General features: G+C 37.3%; 1 pseudogene; it reads right to left on the bottom strand.

Moving 5' to 3' along the window:
• Nucleotides 1-2,905: 2,905 nt before the first annotated feature.
• LOC105470219 (large ribosomal subunit protein eL22 pseudogene) lies at nt 2,906-3,288 on the bottom strand (annotated as a pseudogene).
• Nucleotides 3,289-14,939: the final 11,651 nt, after the last annotated feature.

The raw sequence follows: 14,939 nt of genomic DNA, 5'->3' as shown, positions 1-14,939 counted from the left end.
GGCTGCCCTTAAGATTTTTTCCTTCATTTCAACTTTGGTGAATCTGGCAATTATGTGTCTTGGAGTTGCTCTTCTCGAGGAGTATCTTTGTGGCGTTCTCTGTATTTCCTGGATTTGAATGATGGCCTGCCCTACTAGGTTGGGGAAGTTCTCCTGGATGATATCCTGAAGAGTGTTTTCCAACTTGGTTCCATTTTCCCCCTCACTTTCAGGCACCCCAATCAAATGTAGATTTGGTCTTTTTACATAATTCCATACTTCTTGCAGGCTCTGTTCATTTCTTTTTCTTCTTTTTTCTTTTGGTTTCTCTTCTCGCTTCATTTCATTCATTTGATCCTCAATCGCTGATACTCTTTCTTCCAGTTGATCGAGGAGGTTACTGAAGCTTGTGCATTTGTCATGTATTTCTCGTGTCATGGTTTTCATCTCTTTCATTTCGTTTATGGCATTCTCTGCATTAATTATTCTAGCTATCAATTCTTCTACTTTTTTTTCAAGATTTTTAGTTTCTTTGCACTCGGTACATAATTCCTCCTTTAGTTCTGAGAAGTTTGATGGACTGAAGCCTTCTTCTCTCATCTCGTCAAAGTCATTCTCCGTCCCCCTTTGATCCGTTGCTGGCGATGAGCTGCGCTCCTTTGCCAGGGGAGATGTGCTCTTATTTTTTGAATTTCCAGCTTTTCTGCCCTGCTTTTTCCCCATCTTTGTGGTTTTATCTGCCTCTGGTCTTTGATGATGGTAATGTACTGATGGGGTTTTGGTTTAGGTGTCCTTCCTGTTTGATAGTTTTCCTTCTAACAGTCAGGACCCTCAGCTGTAGGTCTGTTGGAGATTGCTTGAGGTCCACTCCAGACCCTGTTTGCCTGGGTATCAGCAGCAGAGGCTGCAGAAGATAGAATATTGCTGAACAGCGAGTGTACCTGTCTGATTCTTGCTTTGGAAGCTTCCTCTCAGGAGTGTACTCCACCCTGTGAGGTGTGGGGTGTCAGACTGCCCCTAGTGGGGGATGTCTCCCAGTTAGGCTACTCAGGAATCAAGGACCCACTTGAACAGGCAGTCTGTCCCTTCTCAGATCTCAACTTCCGTGTTGGGAGATCCACTGCTCTCTTCAAAGCTGTCAGAAAGAGTCGTTTGCATCTGCAGATGTTTCTGCTGCTTTTGCTGTTGCTTAGTTGTGCCCTATCCCCAGAGGGGGAGTCTACAGAGACAGGCAGGTTTCCTTGAGCTGCTGTGAGCTCCACCCAGTTCGAGCTTCCCAGCGGCTTTGTTTACCTACTTAAGCCTCAGCAATGGCGGATGCCCCTCCCCCAGCCTCGCTGCTGCCTTGCGGTTAGATCGAAGACTGCTGTGCTAGCAATGAGGGAGGCTCCGCGGGCATGGGACCCTCCCGGCCAGGTGTGGGATACAATCTCCTGGTGTGCCTGTTTGCTTTAAGCTCAGTATTGGGGTGGGAGTTACCCGATTTTCCAGGTGTTGTGTGTCTCAGTTCCCCTGGCTAGGAAAAGGGATTCCCTTCCCCCTTGTGCTTCCCAGGTGAGGCAAGGCCTCGCCCTGCTTCAGCTCTCGCTGGTCGGGCTGCAGCAGCTGACCAGCACCTATTGTCCGGCACTCCCTAGTAGATGAACCCAGTACCTCAGTTGAAAATGCAAAAATCCCCGGTCTTCTGTGTCACTCATGCTGGGACTTGGAGACTGGAGCTGTTCCTATTCAGCCACCTTGCTCTGCCCCCCAGATTTTCTATTCATTATTCAGTTTTTGTGAGTTGTGTGTTTCTGGGAATTTATCCATTTCATCTAAGTCATCTAAGTTATAAGCATGCAATTATTCATTAAACTCTCTTATAATCCTATTTATTTTTTCATAGTAATGTTCCCACCTTAATTTTTTTTTTTTTTTTGTAGAAACAGATTACTCACACATTCATATTTTTACACATGTAGTTAATATAGAACCTGGGACTTTTACAATTGATTCCCCAAACCCCTTTATGGAAAGTGATGGACTATACAAGAATGCTGAAGGAACATATTTTCTCTCTCTAGGAAGAAGGTGATTAGTAGGCACAATTCTTTGCGTCAAGAGAAATTTGTAATAAAAAAATCAGAGTAAGACGAATGGCCCAGAAACCTGCATTTTATTGACACTGCTATTTTCCCACAGAGAATCTTAGAAAGATGTAATGTTTTCATTTAATGAATGAGAGGAGCCTGCTTGTATCCCTGAATTATTCTTTGGGAAAAGCAACAGAAACAATTGACAGGCACACTTCTAAAATAAAGGAATCACTACCTTCAGCCCACACCTCCACACCCTCATCTGCCTGCCCAATGGCTGTCATTTCCGTAAAGTCACCCTCTTCTACTCTGGTATTACCAGGGAAATTGAAATTTTCAAGCAGAAGAAAAAAAAAAAGAAGTCACGGTATAAATAAGTGACTGGCTGCCCAAAGGAAGCCCTTTAACTGTGATATTCAATTTTCTGTTCAATCCACACTGCAGAGATAAAAGGATAAACCACCATTTTGGTTCCCAAATTTTTTTCAAGAGCTCATACAAAATATTCCAGATAAATGATGTTGGGGTCCGCGTGTTTCCTAAACAAAGGAATGAACACACAAGACAACACAGGACAAGACATACATGGCGGCCACCGCAAATCGCACACTCTGCTTTATTTTATCCAGCCGTTTGTGGAATGTTGCCAAGTCACGGGACATGTGTTGCTTCTCTGACCTTTCCTTGACTCGCAAGATCAGTAAACATTGACCAGTTCCCAGAGCCCGCTGTTTACAGCTGGCTCTTTTATCCTTCTTGTTTGCAGAGAAGGAATGTCCTACTTTGTTTGCAAGAGCAGGGCTTATCGGGAACATCTCCTTTGCAAGCACACAGTCCTCTACAAATGAAATTTAATCCTCGTCTTTCTTCTCTTCTTCATCCTGGTTAATTTGAAAGTAACGGAATTCATAACTCTCTTTGCTGTTAGTAACTGCGTGCAACCAATCACGTAGTTTATTCTTCAAATATTTTTTAGTAAGATATTTCAAATACCTTTTTGAAAAAGGCACCTCTGATGTTACGGCAATCTTGCTCTTGCTCCTTTCTATGGTCACCACCCCTTACCAAGGTTCTCAGCTTTGCCGATCACTTTGATCCTTTCTTGCAAAAACTGCTCAAAATTGGCAGCATCCATGATTCCATCTTTTACAGGGTAGGTGCAATCAAGAGTGAATTTCAGAACCTGCTTCTTTTGTTTGCCCCCCTTCACCACAAGCTTTTTCACAGGTGCCATGGCAGTAGCGGAGACAGAAAGCCCGATATCACTTTAATATAATTTTCTTTCCTTTGGATATATATCCAGTAGTGGGATTGCTGGATCATATGGTGGTTTAATTTTTAGTTTTTTGGGGAACCTCCATACTGTTTTCCATAGTGTCTGTACTTATTTACATATACACAATTTACATATACATTTACATACACACCAACAGTATGTAAGAATTCCCTTTATTCTTCATCTTCTCCAGAATTTATCTTAATTTCTAATTTTAGGTATGTGGTACGTCTCCTATTTCTCAGTCAATCTAGCTAAAGTTGTGTCAATTTTGTTTATCCTTGCAAAGAATCAATTTTCTATTTATTTACTTATTTATTTTGAGACGGACTCTCACTCTGTCGCCCAGGCTGGAGTGCTGTGGCACGATCTCGGCTCACTGCAAGCTGCACCTTCCGGGTTCAGGCCACTATCCTGCCTCAGCATTCCAAGTAGCTGGGACTACAGGCACCCACCACCACGCCCGGCTTTTTTTTTTTTTTTTTTTTTTTTTTTTTTGTATTTTTAGAAGAGACGGGGTTTCACCATGTTAACCAGGATGGTCTCCATCTTCTGCCTCATGATCCACCCAACTCCACCTCCCAAAGTTCTGGGATTACAGGCGTGAGCCACCACCCCCGGCCCAATTTTTATTTTAATTGATTTCCTCTGTTGTTTATCTATTCTTATATTTATCTCATTCTCATCCCTATTGATTTTTTCCATCAACTAAATTTGAGTTCAGTTTGTTTTGTTTTCCAGTCCTTTATGTTGTGAAGTTATTTACTTGAGATACTTTTATTTTTATAATGTCAGCTTTTAAGCTATAAATTTTCCTCTTAGACCTTCTTTTACTCATTGTGTAAGTGTTGGGATGTTGTTTTAAATTTTCATAAGTCTCGGTGTTTTTCTAATTAATTTGTTTTGGATTTTTTTATTTAACCTATTTGTTTTGTAAAATAGTGTTGTTTCATTTCCACATACTTACTTTTTTTTAGTATTCCTTATGTTATTTAATGTTAGTTTCATTCCATTTTTATTAAAAATATATATTTTACGTTGGTTTTGTTTGTTTGTTTCTGAGACAGAGTCTTCCGCTTCACCAAGGCTGAGTGCAGAGGCGTGATCAGGGTTCACTGTAGCCACATCCTCCTGTTCTCAAGCGGTTCTCTCACCTCAGCCTCCTGAGTAGCTGGGATTATAAGCATGCATCTTCATGCCCAACTAATCTATTTTCTTTTTGAAGAGATGAGATCTCACTATGTTGCCCTGAGTATTTTTAAACTCCTGGACTCAAATAATCCTCCTGTCTCAGCCTCTCAAAAGTCTGGGATTATAGGCACGAGCCTCCTTACTCAGCTGTATGTTTTCAATCTTTATTTGTACCCATTTTATGGCCTAATATATAGTCGACCCTGGTAAATGTTTCATGTACAATTGAGAATGCTATGTATTGTGCTGTTTTTTGGGTAGAATGTACTCGGTATTTCTTTCAGTTGCAAGTGGTTAATAGTTTTGTTCAAGTTCACAGTATTCTCACTGATTATATTGATTAATTTTGTGTGTTAACTTTGCTGGGTAACTGCTCAACTACATGGTCAAATATTATTCTGAATGTTTCTATGAAGGTGAACTTGTTTTGGATTAGATTAACATTTAAATTTGAGGATTTTGAGTAAAGCTGATTACCCTCTATAATGTGGGTGAGCCTCATATAATCAAGGGAAACTGTCAGTAAAAATAGAATAATTTATCCAGAGGAAAAAAAAATCTTCCAGTAGACTGCCTTTAGTTTCAGATTGCAATTATTTCTCAGGATGATCAGCTAGCTACCTGGTGCCAGGTTGATTTCATTGAACTGCTTTCATCATGGAAGACAGTATTTTGTTGTTGCTAAAATATACACTTACTGTGGATATAAATTTGCTTTTCTTTTATGCAATGTTTTCTCCCAAAACTATCATCCATGGCCTTACATCATGACTTATCCACTATTATGGAAGTCCACACACAATTGCTTATGTTCAAGGAACTGACTTCACAACAAAGGAGGCACAGCATACTGTGGTCATAGAATTCAGTTGTCTTGCCATATTTTCTCCACCAGAATTATGGAGCTGGCCAATAGAACTACGAAATGGTCTTTTGAAGACTCCGTGACACTGCAATCTAAGTAGTAAATACCATGTAGCACTGGGGCACATTTCTTCAGAAAGTTGTGTATGACCTAAAACAGCATACAATATATTGTAATGCTCCTCCCATACCCATGATTCATAGGTCCAGGAATCAACAAGTTGAAATGGGAATGGCAAAACTATTACCACTAGTGACTCACTTGTAACATTTTTTTTTCTATAATCTTAAGCTCTGCTGCTCTACAGGTCTTAATTACAAAGGGATGAATACTTTTACTAGAAGACACAAGAATTCCATTGAACTGGAAGTTAAGATTTCTCCTCAGCCACTTTGAGCTCCTCATTACTCTGAATTGTGAAGAAGAGACTATTAATAGCCCAGACACTTCTAGAATGAAGCTTTGTGTCAGTCCCAAAGTAAAAAGCTACAACCAGGTGAAGCATTTTCTAAGAGCAAAGGAAATACAGTGTGTGTAGTTAGTTATGAATACCAAATATGACTACATGACAAGTTATAGAAAGGGTGATTGGAGTTGTCTTTTTTGTTTTATTATGAATATGTGTATAAATAAATTTTTGTTTTCTACGTTAAGTTTTTATCATGTAATATAATATATATTTACTTTATATCATAGTATTTATGTATTGTTTGTGTTACATCATATTATTTCAGTTATGGGATATCAAGAAGAAGAGTCAACATTTTCCTAAGATTTTGCATTCTCTTCTGAGAAAGGAGTTAGTACATTTTCAGTTATATGCAGGATAGTTGTATTATATTTGGCAGGAGTATGGCCTTCTAATTGTCTTTATTAAGAGTTTAGGTATGGTGTACAGAGATGTGTATAGGTGGCAGTTGGACAAGGGGTAGACTTGTAATGTTTACTTTTTTGTGACACCGTTGTTGGGTCACAGTGCCCAGGTATTTGATCAAACATTATTCTGGATGTTTCTTTGAATGTGTTTTATGGATGAGATTAACATTTAAATCAGTAGACTTGAGTAAAACAGATTACACTTTATTGTGGCTGAGAATCATCAATTAATGGAAGGATTTAATTAAATAAAACAGACATCTCACAAGGAAGAAGGAATTCTGCCAGTAAACTGCCTTTATACATGGACTACAACTTTTTCCTGGGTCAGCAGTCTGCCAGACTACTCTTAATATATTAAACTTGTACCTCTGCAATCATATGACTGATTTCAGAAAGAAATTCCTTTGTACTTGCCTACCAATCTATCTATTCCTTTAATTACTATCTAGAGAAATTTTATACACATGCACACACACAATTGGCCCTCTATATCTGTGGCTTCTGCATCTATTAATCCAACCAACTGTGAATCACAAATATTCAAGACAAAAATAATCGATAACAAAACAATAAGAAAAATAATATGGCCAGGCGCGGTGGCTCGCCTCTGTAATCCCAGCACTTTGGGAGGCCGAGGTGGGCAGATCACAAGGTCGGAGTTGGAGCCTGATCAACACAGTGAAACCCCATCTCTACTAAAAATACAAAAAATTAACTGGGCGTGGTGGTGGGTGCCTGTAATCCCAGCTACTCAGGAGGCTGAGGCAGGAGAATGGCTTGAACCCGGGAGGCAGAGGTTGCAGTGAGCGGAGATCACACTATTGCACTCCAGCCTGGGCAACAGAGTGAGACTGTCTCAAAAAAAAAAAAAAAGAAAAGAAAAGAAAGAAAGAAAAAGAAGAATATAAACAAAATACAATATAACAACTATTTACATAGCATTTACAGTGTATTAGGTATTATAAGTAATCTGGAGATTATTTAAAGTATATAGGAGGATGTACATAGGTTATAGACAAATACTATGTCATGTTATATAAGGGACTTGAACATCAGTGAAGTTTGGTATCTATGGGAGTGTATTAGTCCGTTTTCATGCTGCTGATAAAGACATAACTGAGATGGGGCAATTTACAAAGGAAATAAGTTTAATGGAAAACTCACAGTTCTACGTGGCTGTGGAGGCCTCACAATCATGGTGGAAGGCAAGCGGGAACAAATCACATCTTATATGGATGTCAGCAGGCAAAGAGAGACTTATGCAGAGAAATTCCCATTTGCAAAACCATGAGATCTTGTGAGACCCATTCACTATCATGAGAACAGCATGGGAAAGACCCGTCACCATGGTTCAGTTATCTCCCACTGGGTCCTTCCCACAAAACATGCTAATTATGGGAGCTAAAATATGAGATTTGAGTGGGAACAAAGAGCCAATCCATACAAGGGGTTCCTAGAACAAATCTCCTACAGTTACCTAGGAATGACTGTGTAGAAAGAAAAAGATAACTCTGTAGATCAATCTCCACAGAGATATCTATAATATATGTCTCTCTGTATAGATACATAGGTAAAGGTATTTATATATGTATGTGTATAAGTTCGTTTTCATGCTGCTGATAAAAGACATACCCGAGACTGGGCAATTTACAAAAGAAAGAGGTTTAATTGGATTCACAGTTCCAAGTGACTGGGGAGGCCTCACAATCATGGCAGAAGGCAAGGAGGAGCAAGTCACATCTTATGTGGATGGTGGCAGGCAAAGAGAGACCTTGTGCAGAGAAAATCCCATTTTTAAACCATCAGATCTTGTGAGACTCATTCACTATCATGAGAACAACACAGGTAAGACCATTCCCCATAATTCAATCACCTCCTACCGGGTTCCTCCCGTGACATATGGAAATTGTAGGAGTTACAATTCAAGATGAGATTTGGGCGGTGACACAACCAAACCATATCATCCTGCTCCTGGCCCCTCCCAAATCTTATGTCCTCACATTTCAAAATCAATCTTTTCTTCCCAACAGTCCCACAAAGTCTTAACTCATTTCAGCATTAACTCAAAAGTCCACAGTCTAACGTCTCATCTGAGACAAAGCATGTCCCTTATCCTTATAAGCCTGTAAAATCAAAAGTAAGTTAGTTACTTCCTAGGTACAATGGGGCTACAGACATTGGGTAAATACAGCTGTTTCAAATATGAGTAATTGGCCAAAACAAAGGAGCAACAGACCTCATGCAAGTCCAAAATCCAGTGGGGCAGTCAAATCTTAAGGCCCGGAAATTATCTTCTTTGACTCCATGTTGCACATCCAGGTTGTGCTGATGCAAGAGGTGGGTTCCCATGGTCTTGGGCAGCATTGCCCCTGTGGTTTTGCAGGGTACAGCCTGCCTCCCTGAAGCTTTCATGGGACAGTGCTGTCTGTGGCTTTTCTAGGCACATGATGCAAGTTGTCAGTGGATCTACCATTGTGGAATCTGGAGGATAGTTAGCCTTTTCTCACAGCTCCACTAGGCAGTGCCCCAGTAGGGACTCTGTGTGGGGACTCCAATCCACATTTCCTTTCTGCACTGCCCTAGCAGAGGCTCTCCATGAGAACTTGCCTTTGAAGCAAACTTCTGCCTGGACATCCAGATATTTTCATATATCTTCTGAAATCTAGGCAGAGGTCTCCAAAACCCAATTCTTGACTTCTGTGCACTGTCAAGCTTAAAGGCACTTGGAAACTGCCAAGTCTTGAGGCTTCCATCCTCTGAAGCCATGGTCTGAGCTCTATGTTGGCCCCTTTCTGCCACGACTAGAGGGGCTGTGATGCAAGGCACCAAGTCCCTAGGCTGCACACAACACAGGGGCCCACCACTTTTTCCTCCTAGGCCTCCAGGCTTGTGATGGGATGGGCTGCCATGAAGACCTCTGACATGCCCTGGAGACATTTTCCCCATTGTCTTGGAGACTAAAATTCAGTTCCTTGTTACTTATGCAAATTTCTGCAGCTGGCTTCAATTCCTGCTCAGAAAATGGGGTTTTCTTTTCAATCACATTGTTCAGCTGCAAATTTTCCAAACATTTATGCTCTGCTTCCCTTATAAAACTGAATGCCTTTAGCAGCACCCAAGTTGCATCTTGAATGCTTTGCTGCTTAGAAATTTCTTCTGCCAGACACCCTAAATCATATCCCTTAAATTAAAAGCTCCACAATTCGCTAGGACAGGGGCAAGTGCCACCAGTCTCTTTGCTAAAACATAATGAGTCACCTTTGCTCCAGTTCCCAACAAGTTCCTCATTTCCATCTGAGACCACCTCAGCCTGGACTTTACTGTCCATATTTCTATCAGCAATTTGGGCAAAGCCATTCAACAAGTCTCCAGGAAGTTCCAAATTTTCCCACATTTTTCTGTCTTCTGAACCCTCTGAACTGTTGCAACCTCTGCCTGTTACCCAGTTCCACATTTTCAACAACTCCCCACTCTGCTGGAACTGATTCACTGTATTAGTCTGTTTTCATGCTGCTGGTAAAGAGATAACCAAAACTGGGCAATTTGGGGGGAAAAAAAAAAAGCTTTATTGGACTCACAGTTCCACATGGTTAGGGAGGCCTCACAATCTGGCACAAGGCAAAGAGGAGCAAGTTATATCTTATTTGGATCGTGGCAGGGAAAGAGACTGCATGTGCAGAGAAACTCCCATTTTTAAAACCATCAGACATCATGAGACTCATTCACTACCCCAAGAACAGTGCAGGAAAGACCCGCCCCCATAATTCAATCACCTTCCACCAGGGTCCTTTCATGACATTTGGGAAATGTGCGAGTTACAATTCAAGACGAGATTTGGGTGGGGACACACCCAAACCATATCATTATGTGTGTATGTATGTGTACAAACACATATATCTACACACTCTTAATTCTGTTTATCTAGAGAATACTATAGTGTACTATTCAGTACTAGTACACTGTTCTTTTTTTGTGGTTGTATATCCATTATTCAGAGTGGAGTATTAAAGTTGCCAACTGCTATTTTAGAACCCCTTTTCCATTTTCAATTCTGTCAATATTTGCTTCATATTTCAGAACTCTATTGTTTGATGCAAATATGTTCATAATCATTATGTATTTTGATAAGTTGGCCTTTTATCAAGGTATAATGTTCCTCTTTGTCTCTTGTAATTTTTTACTTAAAGACTCTTTTGTCACTTATTGGTGTAGCCACTCCAACTCTCTTTTGTTCAGTATTTACATAAAATACATTTTTACTCTTTTCACTATCAATCTATGTGTGTCTTACGAAAGTTCAGCATTTGTATATTGCATATATTTGAATCATGTATTTTAATCTATTCTTCCACTTTATGTCATTTGATTGGGAAGTTTAATTTGTATGATTTTTTTTTCTATTATTTTAGATAGGGGGTCTTTCTATGTTTCTCATGCTGGTCTTGAATTCCTCTCCTTTAACCATCCTCCTACCTTGGCCTCCCAAAGCACTGAAATTAAAGTCATGAGCCTCCATGATTGGACATTCCTTTGCTTTGGAGTAATTACTAATAAGGGAAAAAATCGGTTTTTTTTTTCATTTTGTTAATTGTTTTTAATATATTTTATAGATTTTTTCCATTGTTTCCTCCATTACTTCCTTTTGTCTTTAATCGATTCTTTGAAGTTATACATTTTTTATATTATTTGTTGTGTATTCAATATTTTATTTGGGGTTGTCATGAAGATTACATGTAGCATCCCCAAATTATAATAATCTAATTTGAATTTATACCAATTGACCTTCAGTCACACACTAATAGAACTTATACCTATATTGTTTTACCCACCTTCCATGTTCTGTTATTTGTGTTACAAGTTACATCTTTGTTTATTATGTGCCTAATAGCATAAATTTAGAATTATATTTTATGCATTTGTCTTTTCAAAACCATGGAAAATTTAAAGCAGAGTCTTAAACCAAAATTACAATAATAATAGTTTTTATATTTGTCTATGTATTTACATTTACAGAAGTTCTTTATCTTTTTATATGCCTTGGAGTTACTATGTACAGTTCTTACATTTCAGTCTGAAGGCATTTCTTTATATTTATATTTCTATGAGCAGATAATAGTTGTATGAAGGAATTGCCTAAGCATTTTCATAAAGATGATCTACTGAAAATGATTTTCTTCAGCTTTTGTATATCTGTAAATGTCTTATTTCCTCCCTCATTTTTTGCAGGAGAGTCTTGGCACATGTATAATTCCAAGTTGCAGGGTTTTTTAAAAAATATTTTCTTTCTGTGCATTAAACAGATCACCCCACTACTTTCTGGGCTCCAAGGTTTCTTCTGAGAAATCACTATTAAGATCATTAAATGGAGGAAAGAACAGTCTCTTCAACAAATGGTGACAGGAAAAAATGAGTATGTATGTGTAGGAGAATGAACGTGAACTTTTATCTCATACTTTATTGAAAAATTCAATAAAAATAAATCAAATAACAAAACTTAAGGGATAAACCATAAAAATGTTTCAAATAAAACATAGAGTTAAATCTTCATTACCTTGGAGTTGCAACAGATTCTTAGCTATAACACCAAAAGCACAAGCTACAAAAAATAAAACAGATATATTGGACTCCATCAGAATTGAAAACTTTGTTCATCAAAGGACATTATTAAGAAAGTGAAAAGACAACTTAAATTATGAGTCAAAAGGTCTGCAAATGATATATTTGATAAAGTTTTAGTGTCTAGAATATAAAAATAAGATAACCCATTTACATTATGAGAAAATGGCTTGGATAAACATTTATCTAAAGAAGGCATACAAATGATCAACATATACATAAAAAGATGCTTAACATAATTAGTCATTAAGGATACACAGATCAAAATTACAGTGTGATGTCACTACTCACAAAATAGGATAACTATTTTTTTAATAATGTGAATCAAGTGGAACTCTCATACATTACTAGTGAAAATGGACGATGGTGCAGCTACTGTGGAAAACAGTTTAATGGTTTCTCCAAAAGAAACCCAAAATTATGACATCATTCAGCCATTACACTTCTAGTTGTATACTCAAAAGTATTGAGGAGCGACTCACACAGATATTTGTATGCCAATATTTGTCGTAGCATTATTTATGATAGCCAAATCTTGAAACAAACTAAGTGTCCTTCAAGAGATGAATGGATAAACAAAATTACACACACACACACACACGCACACAATCATTCAGCCATAAAATTTAATCAGTTCTTACACATACTATGATGTGAATGAATTTTAAACCATTATGCTAAGTGAAATAAGCCAGACATAAAAAAAAAAAACTATTGTATGATTCCACTTATATGAAATATATAAAACAGGCAAATTTATAAAGGGAAAATTTGATTAGCTGTTACCAGGGATGAGAAGAAGGGAGATATGAAAAATTATTTTTAATGGGTACATAGTTTCTTCTTGGGGGTAATGAAAATGGTTTCCAAATAAATAGTGGTGATGATTGTACAACATTGCCAATGTGATTAATACCACTGAATCTTACACAAAAAATTGTATGATTTATGTTTTATGTATTTGATAACAATTAAAAAGTATTTTCAACTGTGAACCTTTATTGTTTCATCTTTCTTTTTTTGCTTTTTACTTAATTTCTTTTATCTCACTCTATCTCAACCTATCTTTGCACATATATTCTTTACTGATTTTCCAATTTTTTTGACTAGGTCAGAAAAATTTTTTGGATAGAGAAAGTAAGTTGTTTGGCATTTTACAGTACAAATATACCTTTAGCAATAATAATTGCTTATATAATACATAAAATAGTAGAAACTCTACTAAATGTTCTATATATATATTATTTCATTTAATCTTCCACAACTATTAGGAGGCAGGTACTATTATTATGACCAATATAGAAATGAGAATTATAGCACAGAGAAATTAATTTAATTTTACAAGGTCACACAGCTAATCACTGGTGGGGATGATATTCAAACAGATACATTGAAGTTTCAGAGTTTCTACTTTTTTTTCTTTTATTGATACATAATATCTTACATATATATATACACACACACACACACAAATATACACACACACACACACACAAATATATATATAGTACCTGTGGGTATTTGTTGCATGCATAGAATGTAAAATCATGTCAGACTATATGGGAAAGCTGTCATGTTGACTATTTAGCATTTCTATGTGTTAGTATCACACAAAGATCGCTCTTGTAGCTACTCTGAAATATAGAAAACATTGTTGCTAAGTTAGATACCTTATTCTTTTATCAAATATTAAAACTTATTTCTTCTATCTACCTGTACGTTTGTACTTACTAACCAACTTCTCATCATCCTTCCCTCCCACCCATATGCCTTTCCCACCCTATGATATCTATCATTCTACTCTCTACAAGCATTAGATCGACTTTTTCCCTTCTCACATATGAGTGAAAACCTGAGATATTTGCCTTTCTGTGCCTGACATATTTCACTTAACATAATGACTTTCAGTTTTATCTGTGTTACTACAATGGCATAATTTCATTCTTCTTTATGGAAAAAATAATTTTCCATTGTGTACATAAACCACATTTTCTTTATCCATTTGTCCACTGATGAACACTTAGATTGATTTTATATTTTTGCTATTGTGAATAATACCCTGAAAAACAAGCAAGTCCAGGTATTACTTTGATACACTGATTTTTTTTCTTCCAAGTAAATAGCCGTTAGTGGTATTGCTGGACCATATGGTAGTTCTAGTTTACGTTTTTTTGAGAAATCTCCATATTGTTTTGTATAATGGTTGTACTAATTTACATTCCCCACCAACAGTGTGTATGAGTTCCTTTTTCTCCCCAACCTGGTCAACATTTTACTTTGTATTTTTAATAAAAGCTGTTATACTGATGCAAAATAATACATCATTGTGATTTTGACTTGCATTTCCCTGATTATTATTGATGTTGAGCATTTTATTTCATATATCTTGTGTCTATTTGGATGTCCTCTTTAGAGAGATATCTATTGAGGTCCTTTTCCAAGTTTTAAATGGTATTACTTGTGTGTGTGTGTGTGTGTTTCTGCTGAGTTGTTTGAATTCCTTTCTATTCTTGGCATTAATCTGCTGTCAGTTCAGTATTTTGCAAATATTTCTCCCCATGTAAGAGGTCATTTCTTCATTCTGCTGATTGATTATTTCATTGTGACAAACTTTTGTTCAATTTCAGTGGGCTGTAAATACGTGGGTTAATTTCTGTGTTCGCTATTCTGTTTCATGGGTCTATGTGTCTCTTTTCATATCGATACCATGCTTTTTTGATTACTATAGTGTTGTAATATATTTTGAAGTCAGGTAGTGTGATGCCTCTAGCTTTGTTCATTTTTTCTCAGGATTGCTTTAGCTATTCAGGCTCTTTTTTATTTCATATAAATTTTAGAATTTTTTTATTTCTGTGAAAATTGATAATAATATTTTGATAAAGGTTGCATCAAATCTGTAAGTTGCCTTGGCTGTATGGTCATTTGAAAAATAGTATTTTTTTTAATCCATGGCTATGGTGTTTCTTGCTATTTGTTTTGTGTCTCCTTCAAATTGTTGCTATTATTATTATTATTATTATTATTATTTTGTGACAGAGTCTCACTCTGTTGCCCAGAC

Source organism: Macaca nemestrina, chromosome X, assembly GCF_043159975.1.
Source record: "Macaca nemestrina isolate mMacNem1 chromosome X, mMacNem.hap1, whole genome shotgun sequence".
NCBI classification, from domain to species: domain Eukaryota; kingdom Metazoa; phylum Chordata; class Mammalia; order Primates; family Cercopithecidae; genus Macaca; species Macaca nemestrina.
This window is presented reverse-complemented; position numbering and strand designations above follow the sequence as displayed.